This window comes from Microcaecilia unicolor, chromosome 2, assembly GCF_901765095.1.
Source record: "Microcaecilia unicolor chromosome 2, aMicUni1.1, whole genome shotgun sequence".
Taxonomy (NCBI): domain Eukaryota; kingdom Metazoa; phylum Chordata; class Amphibia; order Gymnophiona; family Siphonopidae; genus Microcaecilia; species Microcaecilia unicolor.
The window spans coordinates 404,717,581-404,743,139 of record NC_044032.1 but is presented as its reverse complement, the minus strand read 5'-3'; positions in this window follow the sequence as shown (position 1 = coordinate 404,743,139).

Below are 25,559 nucleotides of genomic sequence, written 5' to 3'. Positions count from 1 at the left end.
GCAGGGACTGTCTCTCTTTTTTAAATTGTACAGCGCTGCGTAACCCTAGTACATAAGTACATAAGTAGTGCCATACTGGGAAAGACCAAAGGTCCATCTAGCCCAGCATCCTGTCACCGACAGTGGCCAATCCAGGTCAAGGGCACCTGGCACGCTCCCCAAACGTAAAAACATTCCAGACAAGTTATACCTAAAAATGCGGAATTTTTCCAAGTCCATTTAATAGCGGTCTATGGACTTGTCCTTTAGGAATCTATCTAACCCCTTTTTAAACTCCGTCAAGCTAACCGCCCGTACCACGTTCTCCGGCAACGAATTCCAGAGTCTAATTACACGTTGGGTGAAGAAAAATTTTCTCCGATTCGTTTTAAATTTACCACACTGTAGCTTCAACTCATGCCCTCTAGTCCTAGTATTTTTGGATAGCGTGAACAGTCGCTTCACATCCACCCGATCCATTCCACTCATTATTTTATACACTTCTATCATATCTCCCCTCAGCCGTCTCTTCTCCAAGCTAAAAAGCCCTAGCCTTCTCAGCCTCTCTTCATAGGAAAGTCGTCCCATCCCCACTATCATTTTCGTCGCCCTTCGCTGTACCTTTTCCAATTCTACTATATCTTTTTTGAGATACGGAGACCAGTACTGAACACAATACTCCAGGTGCGGTCGCACCATGGAGCGATACAACGGCATTATAACATCCGCACACCTGGACTCCATACCCTTCCTAATAACACCCAACATTCTATTCGCTTTCCTAGCCGCAGCAGCACACTGAGCAGAAGGTTTCAGCGTATCATCGACGACGACACCCAGATCCCTTTCTTGATCCGTAACTCCTAACGCGGAACCTTGCAAGACGTAGCTATAATTCGGGTTCCTCTTACCCACATGCATCACTTTGCACTTGTCAACATTGAACTTCATCTGCCACTTGCACGCCCAATCTCCCAGTCTCGCAAGGTCCTCCTGTAATCGTTCACATTCCTCCTGCGACTTGACGACCCTGAATAATTTTGTGTCATCGGCGAATTTAATTACCTCACTAGTTATTCCCATCTCTAGGTCATTTATAAATACATTAAAAAGCAACGGACCCAGCACAGACCCCTGCGGGACCCCACTAACTACCCTCCTCCACTGAGAATACTAGCGCTCTAGAAATGTTAAGTAGTAGTAGTAGTAGTCCATTTGGACAGGGGCAAAATGAGAGGAAGCCAGAGGTTCCAGGTACACAAACACCAGCCTAAAGATATGGAACTAGAGATAAGTTTAGGGAAAGAGGAGGAAAAGAGATTAAGACAAGAGGAAATTGAGAAACAGAGTTCCTGCAGCTCAGGCCAACTAAAGAAGGGGATGCTATGAAGGCAGTAGGGATGTGCAGACAGAAAATGATTGTGTTGTATCACTTCACATATCTTTCTGGAAATATTTGAATCATTTTCATTTGGCCATTTTTCATCACAGGAGCAAAGTCGTATAGCATGCTGTCTTTTGAAAGTGTGCACCCTATTTGGAAAATTCACTACTGTAGCTTTACCTAACTGTAAATTGTAAGCCACTTTGAACTGAAACTTGTTTTTTGATAATAGTGGGATACAAGAATTTATAAATAAAAATAAATAAATAAAAGAGTGCTCACTCTTTTCCTGGTGTGCGTGTATGTACTATTCATGCATGTGCTGTGGTTCACACATGCACAATCATTCACACACATCACTGGGGTCTGCAGGGAGTCATTTTCTGTGGCATCTGCCTGTCATCGCAGTGGTTCAGATAGGAAATGGATAGGAGTGTGTTAAAGGAAATGGGAAAAAATGAAGTCTTAAGACACCATTAGAGACTGCTTTTGTATAGAGCTGAAAGCTCTGAGCTTTAGCAAGAGTGGAAAGAGGGGATTTCTTCAGAGGAATTTCCCTCCCTCTTTCAAGGTTTGCAAAGTTGGCATTCATGATCATTTCCTACTAAGTTCTGGAAATGAACCCATGTCTGTAGAATATCTGTTTATAATTGAATTCAGGAAGTAGAACCTTTGGTATACTATGGGTTGACTTCTAGAAGGGTTAAGAATGAATTTTCCAGACAGTCTAATTCTGCCTTTCAGACAAAGTGCTGTGCAAAGCAAAGGTTGGTTACATAGACAGTGATTAAGAGGAGACTTTCATAACCTTATGCATAAGCAGCAATTAAAGTAGCTTCATTTCTAACCCTGTGAGGTTAGAACCAAAGCATCCTGTTAAAAATATATTTTATTTATTGAATTGTCACAATTGGGCAGAAAATAAACAGGATGATTTCTGTTGGAAAATATATATTTGTGTACCTTCACTTTTTTGATTTAAATTTTTTTTTAAAAAGCACATGTGAAATATTCTTTAGAAATGTCAACACTGGCTAAATGGTACCAGTTGTACTGCCACACAAAGTGGATGCACACGAAGTCGCTATGTACACCAGCAAGAGAAAGTCCGAGGAGTAGGTTAGGTGGGATCTTCCAGAAAACCAAGGGAGATGTGGGTTCAACAAGGTGATCTTTATTGAAACAAGTAAAAGCCTCCTGATGCAGGCATTTTGATGCTGAAACACAGCAGCTGTGTCGAGTCTTTTACTTGTTTCAATAAAGATCACCTTGTTCAACCCACGTCTGCCTTGGTTTTCTGGAACAGCCTATCTACCTTACTCCTTGGATTTTCTCTTGCCAGTTGTACTGCTGCACAATGCTATATGAAATGACCTGGGTTGCATTACATGTTCTCTGCTCCAGCTAGAGCTGGAGATGTTGTGGAGACTTTGCTCACAGCCATTTGGAAGAAGGCCTCCCAGTCATCATGTAACGACAACACTAAGGCATTCATTTTCAAAGCAGATGGATGTGTCAACATAGCCAAAAAGAAGCCCATCTGCCAATAATGTCCAAATCATGAATTTTGAAAGGCAGAATTTGGAAATCCTACACTGCAGTTCATCCAAATAGCAAGGGGGTGTGTTGTGGGCATGTTTAGGGCGGGACTAGGGAAGGCCCAAATTTAGGATGTCCATCAGTGATAATCGAATGGAAAGAAACCTCTACGTATAAAAAGAAGGGTGTCCTAAGTTAGACCTGTTTCAATCAGGTCCAAGGTATTAAAAGGTGCCCTGATTGAGTAGCTGACCACTGGAAGGATTGAGGTATGACCCATCCTTAATCCTCCAGCGGTTACTGTCCTCTTCCCTCATTCCTGAAAGTAACACTGGAAGGGGAAACTAGGTTATCTGACAAGACCAGCATTCTAAGCGGGTCTGAAGGATAGCCTAGTGGTCAGTGAACTGTAAACCAGGGGACCCAGGTTCAAATCCTACTTCAACTCTCTCTCTCTCTCTCTCTCTCTCTCTGTTTTAACCTTTAAATTGTGATCCCTCCAGAACCAGAGTTATACCTACTATATCTAAATATTAAAGACATCTGCAAGCCTGAGGATTATTGAGGTGGTGCACATTCAGGTACAATAGCTATTTCCCTGTCTCTGGAGGGCTCACCATCTAAAATAACAGAATTGCAGTGGAATCTGAACCTTGGTGCCCTGGATTAAAGTCCACTGCACTTACCACTAGGCTGTCCCTCTGCTCTGCAGGGACATCTGTGTGGCCATTTTTGTACAAATGCTGGCAGACAGACGTCCTTCTCCCTGTTTTTTTATTTTGGTGTTCATAATTTGGACATTTTATTTTGTAAAATGACTGTTCATTTTGGACATTCTCACGTATTTTTGCACAGGAAACCCTGACGTTTTTCCTGTTTGAAAATGGCTGGGAGGCGGACGTTCATTTTGGATGTTACAAGCAGAACTTCCCAATTCTGATTTACAGGTCCTTTCGAAAATGCCCCTCCATGCTACTGAATTTAGGACGCAGAATTGCAGGGTCCTGGAAGGAACCCTGGTTTATGTCGCTTTACTCATACTACCCCTCTCCTCAAGTTGCTTCACTGGCTCCTTATCCGTTTTTGCATCCTGTTCAAACTTCTTCTACTAACCTATAAATGTACTCACTCTGCTGCTCCCCAGTATCTCTCCACACTCATCCTTCCCTATACCCTTTCCCGTGCACTCCGCTCCATGGATAAATCCTTCTTATCTGTTCCCTTCTCCACTACTGCCAACTCCAGACTTCGCGCCTTCTGTCTCGCTGCACCCTACGCCTGGAATAAACTTCCTGAGCCCCTACATCTTGCCCCATATCCTTGACCACCTTTAAATCTAGACTGAAAGCCCACCTCTTTAACATTGCTTTTGACTCGTAACCACTCGCCTCCACCTACCCTCCTCTCCTCCTTCCTGTACACATTAATTGATTTGATTTGCTTACTTTATTTTTTTTCTATTAGATTGTAAGCTCTTTGAGCAGGGACTGTCTTACTTCTATGTTTGTGCAGCACTGCGTATGCCTCGTAGCGCTATAGAAATGCTAAATAGTAGTAGTAGTAATGTCCCTTGGTCAAGAACAGAATTTAAGCTAGGAGAGGATATACAATTGAAAAGGAATGTGTAAATATGAATTGGTTGTTTAGTCTTTCAAGAAATAAAAAAACTAGGGGGCAGTTAATGGAGATATTGAGTAGTACACTTAAAACTAACAAACACCCCTGTTTACTAAGCTGCACTAGTAGCTGCTGTGCGTTAAAGCTGAGACAGCCCATTCACTTTGAGTGGGCTGTGTTCAGTGGTGTGCTGGAGCAGGCTCTCACAGGCTCGCAAGAGCCGGTTGTTAAGTTTTGAAGAATTTTGGGAGCCGGTTGTTAAAGTAGGGCCCTCCATGGCTACTTTAACAACTGGCTCCCAAAATGCGGGCTTGGGCCCCCTGCTGAATTACCTTTTACTTTGCTGGTGGGGATGCTGAGCCCTGCCAGCCAAGTAAATAGACTACTGCTGCTCCCTGCTTCTTGTTTTCAGCTCTGGGCAGCAGGCTGGGACTTCTCAAGCATGTGAGAGAAGTTCCAGCATGCTGCTCAGAGCAAGACGTTGGGAGTGGTGGCTGCCAGCAAAGGTATGCCAAGTGTTGCTCCCCCCCCCCCCCCCCCCCCCCCCGGCCACCCCTGGCCCTTCCAACTGCAGAGCTGGCTATGTCCGAAGAAAGAGCCTGTTGTTAAAAATTTACCAGCACACCCCTGGCTGTGTTGGCATTGCCACTCGGCAGCCGCTAGCACAGCTTAATAAACAGGGGGAGAGAAAATTGTAGTCACGCAATTGGTAAAGCTTTGGCCTTCATTGCTGTAGTAAACGCAATTATCACAGCTGGCTTTAAAAGTGATTTGAAGAAATTCCTGGGAGAAAATTATTTAAACTGTTATTAGCTGGGTAGACTTGATGAAAGATACTGTTTACCATATACATGTATATACAGCATGGGGCCCATTTGCTTTTAGGATCCTGCCAGAAGCTTGTGACCTGGATTGGCCAATGTTAAAAGGAATCTGGGCTTAATGGACCTTTGTATGGCAGGTCTTTTGTCTCTGAGAGGCTATGAACAATGCTAGATTCCTCCCCTGATCAATTTATTAAATGATCAAAGAACTTACCACATTTTAACATACTCAAAATGCAAGTATCAATCACAGGCGGTAGCTCTAAATAAAGATAATGAAAAATTAAAACTATGAAAAAACAATGTGCATATTTGGCAATGTAATATATACATGCTAGTAAAAAAGGCCCGTTTCTGACACAAATGAAATGGGCGCTAGCAAGGTTTTCCTCGGCTCCCCTGCAGCCACTCATGTCCAGCGACCCTCCTCTCTCCCTGCAGCCACCTATGTCCAGCGACCCTCCTCTCTCACCTGCCCCCCTCCAGCCACCCATGTCCAGTGACCCCCTGCCCCCCCTGCAGCCACCTATGTCCAGTGACCCTCCTCTCTCCCCTGCCCCCCTCCAGCCACCCATGTCCAGCAACCCTCCTCACTTTCCTGCCCCCCTCCAGCCACCCATGTCCAGCGACCCTCCTCTCTCCCCTGCTCCCCCTCCAGCCACCCATGTCCAGCGACCCTCCTCTGGACATGGATCAGCTGTGAGGCATGTTTTGTTTTCCCCGGGTTCTAAAGTTGACATCATAATGGCTATGGTGATGTCAGCCTGATCTACGGAGCCTAGCAGACCAACTCGGAATGAGCCACAGTCCCAGGCAAGTCAGAACACTGGAAGTGAGAATTATTATATAGGATAGTCTCGGGATCAAAATCAAGAACTGTCTGCTTTACCAATTCTGTGCAAATTGACGCAGGTTCTTAGTTTGGTTATGACACCACTGGAAAGGTTTTGGAAGATTGATTTTTATTGATTTGATGTTGCAGGGTCTTTCTTTTCTGGTATCTTGTAAAATATTTTATGTGAATACCTGAATATTCTGTGATAACCACTCTAGGCCTAGGTTAGTTCTGTATTTTGACAGTATAGGGGATGAAGTACTTCTGAGCATGAAAGAAGAGCAGGACCGGGGTGGGGGGGGGGGGTGGGAAGAATCATATCTGATGATCTTAAGTAACATAGAAAATGACAGCAGATAAAGACCATCCTCCAAATTCTATAAATGGTGCTAAAAATTAAACACGCAAATGTGGGCATGCACCCAATATGTGTGTGCAATTTAATTGAAAAACAAGCCAATTAGTGTCAATAATTGGATCCTAACAATCGATTATTGGTGCTAATTGGCATTAATTTAAATTTATGTGCACATATTTATACTTTTTTTCCGGCCCCAATTATAGAATTTGGTGTCATATGGCCTTTCCAGTCTGCCCATCCCTACCGTCTACCAACCCTTTCTCTCCCTTAGTGATCCTATGTACTTGTCCCAAGATTTCTTAAATTCAGATACAGTCTTTGTCTCCACCACTTCCACTGGAATGCTGTCCCATGAATTCAACACCTTTCCCATGAAGTAGCATTTCATTATGTTACTCCTGAGTCTATCCCCTTTCACCTTCATCCTAGACCCTCTCATTTCAGAGCTTTCTTACACTTGAAAGAGACTTGCTTCCTTTGCATTTATGCCATGGAGATATTTAAGTATCTTTAATATACCTTCTTTCTTGCTTTCTTTTCTTCCAAAATAAGCATTGAGACCTTTAAGATTATCCCCATATGCTTTATGAAGACCACTGCCCATTTTAGTAGCCACCCTCTGGACTGACTCCATCCTGTGTATATCTTTTCAAAGGTGCAGTCTCCAGAGACTTACACAGAGGCACAATCACCTTCATCTCCTGCGGGCCTTTCCTCTCCCTATACACCCAATGCCCGTGTCGAGTCATTGTGTTTCCTTTAATACATCAAAATTGAAATATAAATGGGTAGATCAAGATTATTATGCCAGAGGGACCAAAACGAGTTGTGGGATGCAAATCTGAGACATGAAATAGTGATATTTATGCTGTATGTCTAAGTACTAGATTCTTTTACTGAGTTAATGCTGCTTTTATTGTCATTCAGGCCCAGATGATCCAAAGCCCTGCGCTGTTCCGAACAGCGCTCTAAAAATAGCGCTGGAACAGCGCAGGGCTTTTCTGCATTGATGATCAAAGATAATGCATGCAAATCTAAGCAGCGCAATTATCTTTGATTATCATGTAGAAGTGCGGGAGAATTGTGCCGAGCATGCGCTCAGCACAATCCTCCCGCACTTGTTTGACAGGTGTGGGCTGTCAAAAGCCCAAACCTGTCAAACAGCCTGCCCCAAGGCCTGAACAACGGGGGCTGGAGGTCTGGTGGGTCTCCAGCCCCCCCCCCCCCCCCCACAAACCCCCAGAAAATGTTGTGGCCATCGCCGGCCAAAAGCTCTCCCACCCTCCCACCCAGCGACGGGGGGGGGGGGCTGGAGGTTCGGTGGACCTCCGGGTCCCCCTGACGATCCCACCCCTTCCATGTTCAAGGAGGGCTGGAGATCCAGAGGGTCTCCAGCTCCCCCCCAAACCCCCACAAAATGTCGTGGCCGCCGGCCAAACCAAACCCTCTCCCACCCTCCCACCCAGCGACCTCCAGCCCTCCCCAACTCCTCCCCCCCCAGTGTTCTTTCAATCCCTGGTGGTCAGTGGTGGGTGACAGCCCCCCCTCCCGGCCCCCCTATCTTTCATTGGAGGAGGGACGCAGCCTGCCTCCCTCCTCTTCCAGTCGATGCCGCCGCAAAATGGTGGTGCCCAGCTCCGCCCATTGCATCCTGGGATGCGCTGGGTGGGGCTACAGACCATGTAAGGGAATCATTCCCTTACATGGTCTGTAGCCCCACCCAGCGCATCCCAGGATGCAATGGGCGGAGTTTGCTTTTGATCATGAGGGCCTCAGTCTCTCCAGGGCAAATAAAGAAAACTTCTGTAGAGGCAGATAAAAAAAATAGTAACTTGAGTTCTCACTGCTGATCTCTGATCTCTATGGACTACATTGCACAATCCAATCAAATTGAGCTGAATTCAGCTACTGTGACTACCATCATCAGTCACACAATTAGCTATTATGTACTGAAGAAAAATATAATTCATGCTGCTAAAAGAAAAAATTGTAATGCATATTTTGTTATTCTTTCCACAGTCAAAAGAACTTTGGAGAAACTCTCATTATGTGACCCATTTCAGATTTACACCTCTTCCATACCCAGTGCCAGTATACATTTATCCTTGGTTCACTGGGTTTCAAATATATCCATACTTTACAGCTATCAAGCCTGGAATTACTACCTCTTCCCTTCCAACTACACCAAGCAAAGAACCTGGAGATGGAGGAAGAGGAGATAATGATCCACCAGAGTAAATACTTTTCATAGTCTATGATGATATATGTTTGCATGTCATTGAAGACAGAATACTAAAACATGCATACAGTAAAGGGGAAATTCTATAAATGGTGCTTAAAATTAGGGATCGATAAAAATTGATGCTCAATGTTATTCTTTAAAGGGTGCTCCAGGATGAGCATTCTTTATAGAAAAGCATTGAGTGCCGAATTACACACTCAGCTTTGGATGTGAGCACTTATGCCAGCTGAAACCTGGTGTAAATCCTGGCTTGCAAGTTGGGCAGGAAGGGCATCTTCTGTGACTGACGTTGAGCCACCTATGCCCTTTCCATGGCCACACCTGTTTTTGAGTTGTGTGCAATCCAATTTAGGCGCTCATTGTTACAGAATAGCATGCAGCCAGATCGGGACCCAAATCATAGCTAGTGCCAATTAAGTGCTTGTTAACTCCAATAATTAAATCATTTGATCCCATTAACTAATTATTTTGGGCACCGATCTGGGATCAGCACCCTTTATAGAATCCAGGGGTATATGTGGTGGTTACTCTATTTATTAAAAGCAAACGTTAATGAGATACAAATGAAGTACATGTTACTACACAAAGGTACATGTACGCAGTGGTGAAGGAAGGGGGCGGTCTGCCCCGGGTGCACGCTGCTAGGGGGGTGTCAACTCCGTGCTGGTGCACTGCCCTCTCTGCCCCGGAACAGGTTACTTCCTGTTCCGGGACAGAGAGAGCAGTGAACCAGCGCGGAGCCGACACACCCCAGCAATGTACAGTCGGGGCGGATCGGCCCTCCCGCCCGTCCCTCGCCGCAGGTATGCGCTCCGGGGGGGGGAGGTATGCGCTTTGGGGGGGTGCACTCCAGCGGGAGGAGGGTGTGCCATGCTGCACCCGAGGGGGGTGCGCAGCGGCAACCCACCCCGGGTGTCAGCTCCCCTCGCTATGGCTCTGCATGTACGCAAGCACACATATATATGTAGATGGCATCATTCAAGTTTCCTCGCCAAGGTAGTTAAGTTTTTTTGCATGAGTACATTTGTAAAGCATAAACTCCTGGATTCTATATATGGTGTCTAGATTCCGCGCAGAGATACATGCGTAACTTAACTGGCAGAACAAGGTAATCAGCGTTTTTAACAGCACTTAACAAGCAATAACAAGCACTAATCGGCAATAATTACAATGTATGCGCAGAAATCGCTAAACATATTAAATAGAGAACTGCACCTAAATTGCAAAGCGCACAGCTCAAAATAAACACTCGCAGCTGAAAAGGAGCATGTTTATGGACGTTTAGTAGGCGTTCCAAAATTTCCACACATAATTACAGAATATGGGTCAGTGCACCTAAATCTACATGCATGGATTTACACCGGGTTTTTATTGGCATAAATGAATGCGCATAGATTTAGGCACTGTGGTATCAACTAAACGTATTCTATATACTGTGCCTAAATTTTATAGCATACGCTTATTTCCGCCCGGATGTTTTAGGCGCCATATATAGAATGTAGCCCGACATGGCAAATGCAATGAAGCCCATTCAATTCCTATGGGCTTCGTTGCATTTTCCACACAGGAATCACTACTGCGGCTTTGTAAAAGGAGCCCTTAGTTTGCGAGTGAGTTACCAAACATGGTTAGAGCAGCAGGCTGAGAACTAGGGCAGCCAGGGAACTTCAAATCCCACTGATGTTCCTGGAGATCTTGGTCAAGTTAAATCCTTCATTGTCTCAGATACAAAACTTAAATTCTAAGCACTCCAGGGACATGAAAATACCTATTATATCTGAATGTAATTTGCCTTGATCTATTACTGAGAAAAGTGTGGTCTACAGGTATAATGTGAAGTTAAACACAACACTACAAATGTCACTCAGGACCTGCAGAGCAATTCCAATATACCATAATAGCAGTAACTTCTACAAGTCACACAACAAGCACCTAACTAGGAAAAGACAGTGCTATAAACATTGCAGTGAGCACTAGAACATTACTAAACCTATTGGAAAGGAGTGGCCTAGTGGTTAGGGTGGTGGACTTTGTTTCTGAGGAAGTGAGTTCGATTCCTGGCACAGGCAGCTCCTTGTGACTCTGGGCAAGTCACTTAACCCTCCATTGCCCCATGTAAGCTGCATTGAGCCTGCCATGAGTGGGAAAGCGCAGGGTACAAATGTAACAAAAATAAATAAATAAACAAACCATATTATTACAGATCAATCGTGCAGTCAGTGCTAACAGAAAACCACATCTCTTTCATACTTACAGAACACAGACCTTCACCCAGTATAGAATAAGTAACCACAAAATAAAAATAGAGCTAAAAATTAAACTGAACTTCCAAGAAGCCAAATTCTTCATACAATGCAACACCAGAACAAGAGAAATCAAAACTGACATATTAACCACTACATTGCAAATTAACAAATGCAAATAACATAAAAAATGGAAAATATACTATTTTATTGGACTAAATATATTTTTTCAATTAGCTTACAGAGGCTCAAACCTCCTTACCCAGGTCAGGACAGTATACTGCTGTTATAGTATCCTGTCCTGACCTGAGGAAGGAGGTTTTGGTCTCTGAAAGTTAGTAAAAAATCTATTATAATTAATCCAATAAAAGATAACACCTTATTTTCACTTCCTATTGTTATTTATTAATACAGCTACCACACTACTTTATCTTAAACTAAAAATACAATTTGTTTTTCTACCCTTCTTGTCTGCCCATTTACTTTTTTCAGTTGTGTTGGCCCTAGTCTCTGGTTTCTGATTTCCTCATCTCTGTCCATTTGTCAATTTTCTCTCCTCCTTTACCTTTCTGCTTCCTTCAATTTATTTTCTGCATCTGTCCAGATTTAATTCTCTCTTATTATCCAGTCCTCAATTTTCCTCTTTTTACTGTATCTACCCACAGCTTGCCATCTCTTCACCTGGCTCTCCTATTTTACTTCCTCTTATTTCTCAGTCTCTCTCCCATCCCCCTATCCAGAATGTTCCCTCTCTTTCCCTCTTCTATCCAGCGCCTGCCCCCTCTCTTTTCCCTCTTCCATCCAGCACCTGTCCCCTCTGTCCTCACCACTTCCTTGCAGCACGTGCCCCTCTCTCCTCCCCACTTCCATCCAACATTTGTCCTCCCACTCCTCTTTCCAACATGTGTCCCTCTGCTTTCCATATGTGCCCCTCGTCCAGCATAAGCCAATCTGTCCTTCCCTCTTCCTAACAACATGTGATCCTCTGCCTTCAACACGTCCTTCGAGCATGTGCCCCTCTCTCCTCCTCACCTTCTTCCAGCATGTGCCCCTCTAACCTCCACACTTCTTTCTGGGGTCTGCCTCTTTCCCCGATTCCCCTGCTGCTATTGCTGATTCCCAAATCCAGCAGCAGTAGTGGCAGCAAAACAAAGTAGAAACATGGCAGGGCCACAGTGTATATACCTTGGCCAGCTCTGCCCCAGAAGTGACGTTGGAAGAGGGAGGGAACAGCAGCCACCCGCCTGAGTTTTATCCCCAGCACAGTTCAGGTCCACCTGCACCTACCACCTGTGCTCTACACTAGCACCCTCCTCGCACAGACTGAGTCCCAACCGCCATTGAGCAAGTCTCCTGCTCTCAAATTATCCCCAGTGGATTCTAGGTTACTGGATCCACACTTCCAGTGGTCACACAGTTCCCAGAAAGCACTCATAGACCCAACACACAAACAACCAGGATTCTTTATCAGTCCAGACAGGCAGAGGCAATAAACAATTGTTTATTGACTTAAAAATTGAACAATGAACAAAAAATATGCAATCAGCAACCAATAACAGGTAATTGAAATATGGATCAATTATAACACTAACTAAACATTTGTTTACTTTCCAAAAAGTACCTGGGAAGATCAGGACATATAATTCACCAAGCCTCAGTAAAGAGATCTGTCTCTCTTTTCTCCCTGGCTAAGACTGGAGCAAAAGCCAGTACTCTCCAAATGAAAATGAGCTCCTGGGCCAATCAGAGCCCAGTACAAGAAAATTTCAAATATATACTGCTTCTTGCTTCCTCTTTGTATGCTAAAACTAAAGAAAAGAACATTAGTTTCTCTGTAACAGCTTTACAGCAAAGAAACACCACCTGCTGGTCAAATAGGAGAAATACACTTCAGGACATAATTAATGCAGGAAAATATCCAATACATTTTACAGGCTTAAAACACACTGTTTCTTCACAGGGGGTCATGGTGTAATTGGACCTCAGCAATCCTTACAGCTAATTGTACAAGCTGGGTGGTTCTTCTTCCTTTTCCTCCTCCTGTTGCTAGGGGTCACGCTTTTTTGATTAACTGGAGCTACCTAGTCTGAGCTGGCACAAGTGGTTTTCCCATCCTTAAATTAGTCAATTTTGCCTTCAGTTTATTGTGTCTACTTAGAAGTGAAAGTCAGTAAACAAACTACATATGTTCCCTTTATATGGAACATGTTGATCATATTACTTTATTCTTGATTGAGGATACTAGGGATATAAATGCAAAAGCTATTTGATGCACCTTAACCTACAAATTAACATAAGTAAATAAGAAAAATAGATGAGAAGTAAAGCAAAATTGAAAGGTCTGAATGAAACTCCATGTGATGAATTAGGAAGCACCAAAATGTACTCTCTGAATCTTTATAGGAACTTTGAGATACAGACTCATAGGCAACTCAAAGATTTCTCTAGATGACATATAAAAGTCACAAATTTCCATAAGAAGACTCTTACAATTCACAAGAACTTTCCTGATGCTTGAGCACAGCTTGGATTGAAAAGGATTATGATTGATTAGAAGATTAGGTTTACTGAAGGATTATATCAACCTCAGCTATGCACACTTTGAGGGGCATAATCGAACGTCGTCAGTGAAATAGTTCGCCGGCGATCTATGTTGGCGGCGGCGCAACAGCTGGCCAGCACCGTATTATCGAAAAAGATGGCCGGCCATCTTTTCTTTCGATAATACGGTTTAGCCCAGCCAAATGCCAGAGTTCGCCGGGTTTGAGATCGCCGGTTTTGTTTTTCAGCGATAATGGAAAAAAATGCCGGCCATCTTAAACCTGGTGAAATCCAAGGCATTTGGTCATGAGAGGAGCCAGCATTTGTAGTGCACTGGTCCCCCTGACATGCCAGGACACCAACCGGGCACCCTAGGGGGCACTTCTAAAAATGTTTAAAAAATACACAAATAGCTCCCAGGTGCATAGCTCCCTTACCTTGGGTGCTGAGACCCTCAAATCCCCCCCAAACCCACTCCCCACAACTCTACACCATTTCCATAGCCCTTATGGGTGAAGGGGGCACCTACATGTGGGTACAGTGGGTTTTGGGGGGGGGGGGTTTGGAGGGCTCAACACTTACCACCACAAGTGTAACAGGTTGGGGGGTGGGCCTGGGTCCACCTGCCTGAAGTCCACTGCAACCAACATAAACTGTTTTAGGGACCTGCATACTGCTGTCAGGGAGCTGGGTATGACATTTGAGGCTGGCATACAGGCTGGTAAAAAAAGGTTTATATTTGTATATTTTTAGTGTGGGAGGGGGTTGGTGACCACTGGGGGACTACAGGTAGGTCATCCCCCATTCCCGCCAGTGGTCATCTGGTCAGTTGGGGCACCTTTTTGAGGCTTGGTCGTGAAAATAAAATTACCAAATAAACCCGGCGAAATACTGATTAACGCCGCTTTTTTTCCCATTATCCACGAAAGCCGGCCATCTGGTAGCCACGCCCATGCCCACCCATGTCCCGCCTTCGTTACACCGCCGACACGCCCCCTTGAACTTTCGCCAGCGAGGTGACGGGAAAGCGGCGATGCTGTCAAAAAAGCCGCTTTCGATTATACTGATTTCGCCGCTTTTGAGAGATCGCCGGCCATTTCCCGATTTATGTGGGGAAATGGCCACCGATCACTTTCGAAAATAAGCCTGTTTGTCATTTTTCACCACTGTTGGAAATCGGGCTTGTCAACCATGGTGGTGCTTTTTGAACAAATCTTTATAAAAGCGACCAGATATACAGTAGTGCTCTCTTTTTAAACCCTGATTATAAAATGGTTAGAGCTTCAAAGGATACAGAAAGGGGAAGGGGATTTGATATACCACCTTTCTGAGGTTACCTGTGGTTTACATATTATATATACAGGCATAGGAGCCAACTTTTCAAAATTATTGGGGGTGCTAAGCCCAATGGAAATAACCCCTCCCTGGATACATACAAGGAATTCTCTCAATATTGGGGGTGCTCAAGCACCCATAGCACCCACAGAGTCAGCTGCTATGTATACAGGTACTTATTTTGTACCTGGGGCAATGGAGGATTAAGGGACTTGTCCAGAGTCACAAGGAGCTATGGTGGGAGTCAAACCCAGTTCCCTTCGTTCTGAGGCCACTGCACTAACCAGTAGGCTAGTCCTCCACACCTGATCTAGCTTCATGCTAAAATATTTAATTGCTTCGATTCACCCAGGCTCTCTATTTTATTTATTTATTTATTTATTTATTTATTTATTTATACCTTTCAAAAGTACAGGTTGATCATCTTTGTTTTATGCTAGTTTATTGCTGATAAAGCTGGCATTTTATTATTTCACTGAATTCAAAGTGTTTTTTTCTATTTTGCAGAGAACAATGAAGAGAACAGATTGTCAGCTAGCCCTAAAGATTCATGAATATTGGAAGAGGATGGATTCACTCTGTACATGAAACTCTGCACTTTACCTTTCTAAGCATCTTTAAAAGTATAATCGTGACTATGAGAATTAGGACACTAACAGGCTCATTTTCAAAACAGAAGGACGCCCATCTTTCAACACAAATTGGAAGATAGGCATCCTTTTCACAGGGTCACCCAAATCGGTATAATCAAAAGCTGATTTTGGGCTTCTCCAACTGCTTTTCGTCATGGGAACGACCAAAGTTCACGGGGGCATGTCGGAGGCATAGCGAAGGCGGGACTTGGGAGTGCCTAACACATGGACGTCCTCGACCCATAAAGACTACAGTAGAGTGGGAAGCATAGCTAGAACTCTGCAACTGAGAAGCAGATGAGTTCCCGATAATTGCCCCATTTATAAAACAAAATGCAGTACATAGAAGCACATAAAAATGCATTGATAAAGACATTTCAACATTTTTCTTATCCAACTACTCTCTCTTATCCTTCTGGGATATCATTGAAGGTGACTGACAACTATTCAGTCATTTTGCTGGAGAATGAATGAACCTGGGCTCACAAAAGACATTGATTGTATTTATGTTTATTCATTTCACTGTTGTTATTCTGTTAACAAAATCGTAAGTTTTATGTTAAACTGTGCTTGCTGTACACCACCTTGGGTGAACTTCTTCATAAACGTAGTTAATAAATCCCAATAAGTAAGTGAATGAATGAATAAATAAAAGTTGTTCAACAGAGCTATCATCATTTAAGCTACATATTATTTTTGAGACCAGTGTTTATGTTTATGCATAATTAAAAAAGATTTTTAGACATTCCGAATACAAAATCATTGCAATCAGACTGACCCAGCAACTTTTTTTATTTTCTGATGCACTACCATCACAATTGCAATATCTATGAAACCACATGTTTTCCTTATACAAAATTTCTCATCCTCTGTCGTTTGAATGTCTAACTCAGTATAAATTGGCTGATCAAAACCCCTTCATTTTGTTTTTTATTGCCCAACATTGCTTTATGCCATCATTTGCCTTTAAAGACCAAGCCATGAAAGTTGAGACGTCTGATCTTAAAGAGCAGCATATGTACACTGATACATCAGCTGGTTCATGTTCATTGAAAAATAACTTTTATCCATAGACCATAGACCGCTATTAAATGGACTTGGAAAAATTCCGCATTTTTAGGTACAGTGGTGGAAATAAGTATTTGATCCCTTGCTGATTTTGTAAGTTTGCCCACTGACAAAGACATGAGCAGCCCATAATTGAAGGGTAGGTTATTGGTAACAGTGAGAGATAGCACATCACAAATTAAATCCGGAAAATCACATTGTGGAAAGTATATGAATTTATTTGCATTCTGCAGAGGGAAATAAGTATTTAATCCCTCTGGCAAACAAGACCTAATACTTGGTGGCAAAACCCTTGTTGGCAAGCACAGCGGTCAGACGTCTTCTGTAGTTGATGATGAGGTTTGCACACATGTCAGGAGGAATTTTGGTCCACTCCTCTTTGCAGATCATCTCTAAATCATTAAGAGTTCTGGGCTGTCGCTTGGCAACTCACAGCTTCAGCTCCCTCCATAAGTTTTCAATGGGATTAAGGTCTGGTGACTGGCTAGGCCACTCCATGACCCTAATGTGCTTCTTCCTGAGCCACTCCTTTGTTGCCTTGGCTGTATGTTTTGGGTCATTGTCGTGCTGGAAGACCCAGCCACGACCCATTTTTAAGGCCCTGGCGGAGGGAAGGAGGTTGTCACTCAGAATTGTACGGTACATGGCCCCATCCATTCTCCCATTGATGCGGTGAAGTAGTCCTGTGCCCTTAGCAGAGAAACACCCCCAAAACATAACATTTCCACCTCCATGCTTGACAGTGGGGACGATGTTCTTTGGGTCATAGGCAGCATTTCTCTTCCTCCAAACACGGCGAGTTGAGTTCATGCCAAAGAGCTCAATTTTTGTCTCATCTGACCACAGCACCTTCTCCCAATCACTCTCGGCATCATCCAGGTGTTCACTGGCAAACTTCAGACGGGCCGTCACATGTGCCTTCCGGAGCAGGGGGACCTTGCGGGCACTGCAGGATTGCAATCCGTTATGTCGTAATGTGTTACCAATGGTTTTCGTGGTGACAGTGGTCCCAGCTGCCTTGAGATCATTGACAAGTTCCCCCCTTGTAGTTGTAGGCTGATTTCTAACCTTCCTCATGATCAAGGATACCCCAAGAGGTGAGATTTTGCGTGGAGCCCCAGATCTTTGTCGATTGACAGTCATTTTGTACTTCTTCCATTTTCTTACTATGGCACCAACAGTTGTCTCCTTCTCGCCCAGCGTCTTACTGATGGTTTTGTAGCCCATTCCAGCCTTGTGCAGGTGTATGATCTTGTCCCTGACATCCTTAGACAGCTCCTTGCTCTTGGCCATTTTGTAGAGGTTAGAGTCTGACTGATTCACTGAGTCTGTGGACAGGTGTCTTTCATACAGGTGACCATTGCCGACAGCTGTCTGTCATGCAGGTAACGAGTTGATTTGGAGCATCTACCTGGTCTGTAGGGGCCAGATCTCTTACTGGTTGGTGGGGGATCAAATACTTATTTCCCTCTGCAGAATGCAAATAAATTCATATACTTTCCACAATGTGATTTTCCGGATTTAATTTGTGATGTGCTATCTCTCACTGTTACCAATAACCTACCCTTCAATTATGGGCTGCTCATGTCTTTGTCAGCAAGGGATCAAATACTTATTTCCACCACTGTATAACTTGTCTGGAATGTTTTTACGTTTGGGGAGCGTGCCAGGTGCCCTTGACCTGGATTGGCCACTGTCGGTGACAGGATGCTGGGCTAGATGGACCTTTGGTCTTTCCCAGTATGGCACTACTTATGTACTTATGTACTTAATTTTTGTGCATTTTTTCTTCACATACTTCTTTTTCAAGCATGCATTGAATGCACATGAGAATTTTTTTAGCAGGTATTAATTTATAGGCATATGCATGTACAAACAATTTGCATGCACTTAGGTGCCAAAATTAACTGAACTGGCACTCACAAATGCATACCCCTAGCTGGAATAGTTTTTTCAGAATCCAACTGGTAGATCAGAACCTTAACTAATTAAGTGGTGTCAGTTATCATGGCTACAAGTAAGTACACCATGAAGCCATATTTTCATTAGATAGGCAACCTGGCTGGGCTATAAGAACTCTCACATCTGCTCATTTTGCCTGACTTCTTCCACCATTAACATAGTAGACCACAATAATTAAGCAGACAGACTAGGCTCCCCATATCTGTCAGATCAAAATTTAAGCTTTGCACTCTGGTATTTAAAATAATGTATGGTGATGCTCCATATTATCTAACAGATTGGGTTACTTTTCTTTATATGCAAGTTAGAGCTAGAACTCAAAATCTGATGTTATTGTGTTTTCCTTCTGTTAAAGGGGTTATCAAACAACGGGTGTTTGACTCCTCTCTCTATTATCAAGCAGCTTCTGTCTGGAATATGCTACCTCTACAGCTCCGGGTTTTGACAAATTATTTTACCTTCAGAAAGGCTCTCAAGACATATCTATTTACAGAATCAATTTGATGTGACTGCTAGATCTGTAATTTTGGTTCTTATGTATTACTTTCTTTGATTTATTTGGCCTTACCTTTTTAATCCGCAATGAACCATTTGTGGTATTTGTGAAATAAAAGTAACACATAGCATAGCATATGTGTATGTGTGGTTACAACTACAATACTCCTGAAAGGATTACAGGTTAGCAGCTACATTAGGCTATAAACCATGTGTCTGAGTAATAACCAATCTTTTGCAAGCAAAAGACAAGTAACTAGCTAAACTTGAATTATAGAGGAAACCCCTTTCTCTTACCCTTAGAGGTCCACAACTCTGGTGTCAGGTGACTGATGAATTGGTTCCTCTTCAGGGCTCTAGCTGATCCCAGAGAACCCCCTGTAGGTATCAGGTTTAAGTCCGTCGAGTCCTTGCACTGCAAAAGCAGTTAGATTTCTCAGTCTGGCAGAAGCTGTAAATAATCAGCTCCTGAATGTTTCTTTGTGCTGAATTTAACCAGAAAGATACAGTTCATAGGTGTTACAGACAATTCAGTTCCTCTCCTCAGAGAGATGTGCACTCCAAATGATTTTCCTCTCTTCTCCTCTCCTATCCAAAAGTTCTCTCTCCAAGCCCAAAGTTGGAACTGCCCCGATGGTCCACAGGTGACAATCCGGGATCAATCGGGAACAGGTAATATACAGTCACAAAACAATGAGGGGCCGTTGGGCTTCCAGATGGTCCACCTTATCAGGAATTATACAGGATGCTTCGCTAATGAGGTACCTAATGAGGATTACCTCATTCCCATATTCTGTGAAGCTCTCTCTCCTCCAAAGCTTCACACAAGATAGACTGGAGAGCAAATGCAGGTGCACAGCATGTCCTTGGATGATGTCACAGTGCTTCCAGGAAGTCATGTAGAATCCATGATGGTATTGTTCAGAAAATATGGTTCATGGCTTATCCCAGCCTCAGGCCAACAAAAGGTGGGATACAGGGGACACCCCTACAGCTACCTAAAGTTAGGCAGCAAGTATACATGTAAACAATGGTATTCTAGTCATTTACAAATGTATGTGGACTCAAGCACGTAAAAATAGTAATAATCCTGCTACACGCTATTCTGTAAGTACGTGCATATCTTTGATAGTGCACACTTTGCAGATGGGAATCTTGATGGAGTGTAGGCAAGATACATATAACTCATAGCACACTACCAGTTATGCAGGTATCTCTCAAATATAGGTTTCAGCTTTTATACTAGCTCTATGGCTTGCATAAGTGCTCGTGCCTAAACACATGCCAGCACATATATCTAGTTACACTAGTAACATATAAAGGAAAGTAGGCACCTACTTTCTTTAATAAAATGGGCTCCAGATAGGAGTCCCTTTCTAGAATTGCCTTGTATATACACAGGCTTTCCTGGGGCAGAGAACAGATGGAGTGGGAGTAGGATTGGCAGTTATCCATGAATTTTATAAAATACACACCAGTTCTTGCTGACAAGTTCACACATATAGGGGTAGATTCTATATATGGCGCATGGAAAATCCATGCGGTAAAAAAAATACCTAGGTGTATTCCCTAAAGCATGCCTAAATTTTATAAAATAGGCTTAAATTTCCACGCAGTATCTACTATAATAAAAAGCACCTCCAACGTTCTGAAACTGACTCCGTGGCACTGTGGCAGTGTAGGGTTCGTAAGTCTGTCATTCAGCGTTTCATTGGCTCTCACTGTCCTGCTCTCGCATCAAAACGTGATGACGTTGAGGGCAGAATAGTGAGAGGGAAGGGCACGTCACACGCATAAGGGTGTTGTCATCCCTCCTTCCCTTCCAGTTCCAGGCCCCCTCCCTCCGATTCTTAAAAGTCATATTCACTTACCAAGTCAGGGTTATGGCGGCGGTAAGCAGCGGTAAAACGCGTGCAGGCTCAGCCGTTCTCTCTCTCTCTCAGCTGTGGTCCCGCCCTCATTTCCTGTTTCCGCAAGAGCGGGAGCACAGCTGAGAAAGAGAGAGAGAGGCCGGGCCTGCATGCGTTTTACCGCTGCTTGCCGCCGCCATAACCCTGACTTGGTAAGTGAATATGACTTTTAAGAATCGGAGGGAGGGGGCCTGGAACTGGAAGGGAGGGAGGGAGGGAGGAAGGGAGGGAGGGAGACCCTGAAACTCGGAGGAAGGGAGACCCTGAAACTCAGAGGGAGGGAGGGGGACCCTAAAACTTGGAAGGAGGGGGACCCTGAAACTCAGAGGGAGGGAGGGAGGGGACCCTGAAACTGGGAGGGAGGGAGGGGGATGGGACGACGACCCTGGAACATGGAGGGAGGGGGGACACTGGAACTGGGAGGGAGGGAGGGGGGCCCCTGGCACACACTCTCAATTTCACACACACACTCTCTCTCTGTCACACACACACATACTCGCACATTCACTCTCTCTCTCTCTCTGTCACACACACACATACTCGCACATTCACTCTCTCTCTCTCTCTCTCTCACACAGTCACTCTCACACACACTCTCTCAAACATACACACTCCGAGGAAAACATTGCTAGCGCCCATTTCATTTCTTTGAGAAATGGGCCTTTTTTACTAGTATAGAATAATGCCAAGTGCCTCTATTTGGTCATATCCATTTAGGCCATGCTTTACTTGGCATAAATTCTGACACCTATATTAGGTGCAGAGCGGGTGTATTCTATAATAATGCACATAGATTTTAGAAATGCCCGTTCCATGCCTATAACCATGCCCCCTTTTCAATTGTGCAACTTGGAATTTACACGTACCACGTTACAGAATATGCTTAGTGAGTTGTGCTTGTAAACCATAATTAATGCCGATTAGTGCTGATAATTGCTTGTTAACATCCAATTGACAGTGCTGATTAGTTAGTTTAAGTTATGCGCATTGTTATAGAATACACTTCAATTTCCATGTGAAAATTAAGGCGCGATATATAGAATTTCACCTGCCTCAAAGTAGGAGTAAATGCATATGCCTACCTCCCGTAAGATAATTCTAACAAAGGTGAAAAGACACATAAGTAACTTTTATTAAATAGGCCCAACATATGCTCGGTGCTTCGCTATCAAATTACCCTCCACATGTTTTAGCAAGCACTAACCTTCTAGCAATGCTAAATAAAATGAAACAAAAAAGAAGCACATCCCCCTGGTTGGACATGTTAAGTTATTTTTAAACTAAATGATTAATTAACAGCTATAACACCACCGACTTTCAGAAGGCCATTTGGAATTCCAGTGGACTTGATTGGATTGTTGTGCCAATTGCACAATACTGAACATTATTACAGTCACTGACTTCCTTTAGGTTAAGGCACTGTCAAATAACACAAAGTTAATACATGAAGTTCATTTTGCCATGAAATGGTAAAATTGATGCTTTCTGAATCATTACAACCTAATTAAGTGAATTTGGCTGATGCTTAGCATTTTCAGTCTTAACTAGCTCCTTGACACCATGTTCTACAGACAACTAATTATAGTCCTGCTGTTTGGTACCAAATTATAGGCTTAGCAACTCTTGTCCATAAAATTACTCATGCCTGCTAAAAACTGGTTGTTTAAAAGGAGTGGTATGTACTAAGACCAGCACAAAACTATGCTTATTAATACTTATTAGACACTTTTGTATTCTTGGGGGTGATATAAAATGCATATTGGTATGCTCCAATTCACTTGGTACACAAAGACCAGGATACACAGATGATAAAAAGATGAACATAATCCCCCAGGTTCTATATATGGTGCCCAGAATTCTCTGTCCAAATTTGGACATGTACTCAAGATGCACGCACAATATAATTGAGTAACGAACCCTTAATTATCAATAATTGGATGAGAATAGCCAATTATTGAAATTAATTGGCACCATTAAAATCTGCACATGCATCTGGCTGTACATTATTCTATAACACAGGGCATCTAGCTCTACTAGAGCATAACTGAAAAGGGGACGTGGTGTGAAGGATTCCTCCACTCCTCTCAGAAAAACTCTGGCCTCCGGCCCTAGTTTTCTATATGATATTCCACTTAGGTACAACTCCCTGTAATCCTCCAGGTGTACCCTCTGATCTGAGGTACGTCAGCAGTACTATTCCAGCACAGCTCCAGAGATACCCACCAGGGAAATTATCCCAGCGGTTTCAAGAATGCAATCCCAAAAACAAACAGTTTAGAAAAAGTAGTTTTTAATAATGCAGTTCCAAAAGCAAAGCAGTTCAGGAATCTCCACAGCTTCAAAAATGCAGTTCATAAACGAACAGGACATGAATCTCAGCAGTCCTAATGATTCAATTCAAATAAGTAATCCCAAAAGCAAAAAAAGTTCCACAAAGGAAAACAAGCAGTTCAAAGAAAATAATCACTTCCAAACAGGCAGTTCAAACAAGCAGTTTAGAAATCCCATCAGCAGTTCAGAGGCAGAGAGCTCCCAGGGGTCCCCTCCCTCCTCTGGCCAGCTCTATCTCCTGGCTTCCTCCCACTTGACCCCGCCACACCCTGGCTCCTCCACGATAGCTACTGCCTTCCCTTGTTTACCAAGACCCCACACCAAGTGGTAACCTGCTGTCTGAACCTTTTACTTGTGGATCTTGCCAGAGCTGCAATCTCCATCGGCTCCTCTTGCCTCACTTCTTCCTCCTTTTCTTCCCCCTTCCATTCCATGGGCTTCTCGCCCCACCCATTCCCTAGCTGATCCTCCTCCACCTGATTAGCTCTGCTTAGAGGCTCCCCCTCCATTCCTGGCCTCCCCTCCGTGTCTTGGGTTTCACCTTCCCTTGCCTTTCCCTTGGGCTCCACTGGGGGCTGCTGGGATAGGAAGTCTTTGATTCTGTTGTAAGACTTCCTCAAGGTGCTGCTGGGAATCGTAGTTTTTACCCTGCCTCCAGCCCTCTGGGGAAAATGATCTATGTTTTCTCCTGACAAGTGGAACTCCCTGAGCTAAGAATCTGAGTTGTCCCCTCCTCTGGGCCTTATCTTCTCCTCCGCCGGTACCCACCCCCCCTCTGTTCCCTTATCCCCTTCTTCACAGTGGCCATAGGCTTGTCTGGGACATTCCAAATATTTGCATATGGAATTATAGAATATGGCCTCAGTGCTAGAGAACGACATATGGACAAAGTTTGTCCCCGTTCCTGTATGGTCCCTGTGAGCTCTGTCCCTGTCCTGTCCCCATCCCCGTAAGCCCTGCCACCATCCCTGCCCCATCTCCACAAGCTCTGTCCCCGTTCTGGCCCTTCCCCACAAGCTCATCCACACAAATCTCAAACACATGATTTTACTTATAAATCTTTTTATTACAGTATAAAAAGGAACAATGTTCATAAGTACATAAGTATTGCAATACCGGGAAAGACCAAAGGTCCATCAAGCCCAGCATCCTGTTTCCAACAGTGGCCAATCCAGGTCACAAATACCTGGCAAGATCTCAAAAAAGTACAAAATGTTTTATACTGCTTATCCCAGAAACAGTGGATTTTCCCCAAGTCCATTTAATAATGGTCTATGGACTTTTCCTTTAGGAAGCCGTCCAAATCATTTTTAAACTCTACTAAGCTAACCGCCTTTACCACATTCTCTGGCAACGAATTTCAGAGTTTAATCACACGTTGAGTGAAGAAAATCTTTCTCCGATTTGTTTTAAATTTACTACATTGTAGCTTCATCGCATACCCCCTAGTCCTAGTATTTTTGGAAAGTGTAAACAGACGCTTCACATCTACCCGTTCAACTCCACTCATTATTTTATAGACCTCTATCATATCTCCCCTCAGCCGCCTTTTCTCCAAGCTGAAGAGCCCTAGCCGCTTTAGCCTTTCCTCATAGGGAAGTCATCCCATCCCCTTTATCATTTTGTTGCCCTTCTCTGCACCTTTTCTAATTCCACTATATCTTTTCTCCATTGTGAATACTGCCCATTTAACCCCACTCTCTGTTTCCTATCCTTCAACCAGTTTTTAATCCACAATAGGACTTTTCCTCCTATCCCATGACCCTCCAATTTCCTCTGTAGCCTTTCATGAGGTACCTTGTCAAACGCCTTTTGAAAATCCAGATGCACAATATCAACCGGCTCCCCTTTGTCCACATGTTTGTTTACTCCTTCAAAGAATTGAAGTAAATTGGTCAGGCAAGATTTCCCCACACAAAAGCCGTGCTGACTCGGTCTCAGTAATCCATGTCCTCAGATGTCCTCGGATGTGCTCTGTACTAGGTATTATCAATATCAACATATACACAGTTATCCTTAGCTTTTTTATTTTTTTATTCTTTATATATGCTTTATAGCAATCAATATTCCAACACAATAATACAAATGCCTACATTCATACCACCCATTCATCCACATTCATACCATCTACTACGTAGAGACTGCTAACTAATACAACTTTTGGCTATACCACACCACAAACCCAGTAGTATTAATAGTCCAAATGTTTCTTCCCAGAGAATGCCAGCTGCACCAGTCAATTATCTCAGCATAGTCATTAA